The 1610-nt window shown below is 32.2% G+C and overlaps 1 long non-coding RNA gene across 1 annotated transcript; it reads left to right on the top strand.

Moving 5' to 3' along the window:
* Positions 1 to 786: 786 nt before the first annotated feature.
* Positions 787 to 1250, top strand: LOC111440136. The gene is made up of 2 exons (XR_002709908.1): positions 787 to 889; positions 990 to 1250. It is a non-coding gene; the product is annotated as an uncharacterized LOC111440136 (long non-coding RNA).
* The last annotated feature ends 360 nt before the right edge of the window (positions 1251 to 1610 follow it).

The following is a 1610-nucleotide window of genomic DNA, read 5'->3' as shown; positions in this document are numbered from 1 at the left end:
ATTTATTTTAACTTAACCGAATTCGAATAATTTTATAATCCAATCCAAACATACAAATGTTAGATTTTTCATGTCGTCAAATTTTTTTGAATACAGTTAAAAAATAATTGACATAATAAAAAAACTAATTAAAATATTTAGATGTTTGTATAACTGAGACTAAAATATTAAAAAATAAAAATGTGGAAAGGAGGTTATTATAAATTAATACGACAAGGAAACAAGCCATGTTCTAAATCCAAATCATCAAAACTATTTTTGATATCTGCAATCTTTATGATTTCAATGCACCGAAGATATCAACAACTGAATTTCACAGCCACCAATTAAACGGTAATCTGTAACCATCACAAAAACCATAATTAACCGCTATAAAACTTAAGCTTTCCAGTTGAAGATTTTATAAACCGAGCTATACTACATGCTAATCGTTGCGCTTATCATCTTAAATTTCTCGCATAGGAAAAGTGGTATAGCAATAGTACACCTAAATTCCTACCTTTTATACAGATTATGAAAGATAATTAATACAAATAAGGTTGGGCTCATGCTTTAAATTTGTATTTAAGAAATAGGTTAATTTTAATAATAGTATAATTTACGTCCATCAATCAATGTTAACCGCATGACTAGACAAGAATAAAATAAAACAACTTCCTTTTAAATCAAGAACGGCCAGCATAGACGTTACAAAACGTGATTATTCTTTCCTTGAAATCGCTAGGAAATAAAGAAGACGTTACAAAGATGAGGCGTTTCATGGATATAAAATGGGGAACTGATACCCAAGCATTCCATTGTAGCAAGGAATAAGAGAAGAAAAGAATGGCGGGACAAAGCTTGAGAAATCTCAAAATTGTGGTGTTCATCTTCCTAGCCCTTACTTCTGGTACTTGATCCTTCATGCTTCTCCATATTGATTTAGATTGACAGATAGTATTGAAAAGAAGGTTTTTGTTTGTATGAATAAGTTTGTGTTACTGCTGCAGGATGGATGGTGGCTCAGACGGAGGGGCGGACATGCTATAAACACAGCGATGCGTTTATAGGACCGTGCATTGAAGAAACATGTGTTGAACTTTGCATTTCTTTTGAGAAGTGGGATGGCGGATTTTGCTCGGGTGATAAATGCACTTGTTCAAAGCAATGTGCTGAGTCCACGCTTTAATGGGTTTGTAATTCACCACCGTTGTTGCTATCTGAATGTAATAAGCGACTCCAATTCTACTGAATTGCACAACATGTTTACTCATCCACGCTTCTTTCTTCCTTCTTCCTTTTTATAATTTTTATCTCAACTCGCAAGTTCAAATTTATAGGATCATATGCTTCGTTAGTTGCGTAAATTGATGCAATCAAGTTCAAAGCTTCCTGATTCCTTATTCCTTCTTCGTTCTTCCATTGAACTATGCATTATCATATTGATTAGACTAACTAAACAACACAACTATTTTTTTAAATACCATTTCTTAATCATTTAGTTCTTTATTTTTTGTTTTTAAAGAAATCATTTAATAATTTTTAGAAAAGAAAAGAAAGAACTGTTTACACTGTCTCATATTTGTTTCTTTCACCGGATCTCTTCACAAATTGGGAACTCAACTGTTCTA

Source organism: Cucurbita moschata, unplaced genomic scaffold, assembly GCF_002738365.1.
Source record: "Cucurbita moschata cultivar Rifu unplaced genomic scaffold, Cmos_1.0 Cmo_Scf00136, whole genome shotgun sequence".
Classification (NCBI taxonomy): domain Eukaryota; kingdom Viridiplantae; phylum Streptophyta; class Magnoliopsida; order Cucurbitales; family Cucurbitaceae; genus Cucurbita; species Cucurbita moschata.
This window is presented reverse-complemented; position numbering and strand designations above follow the sequence as displayed.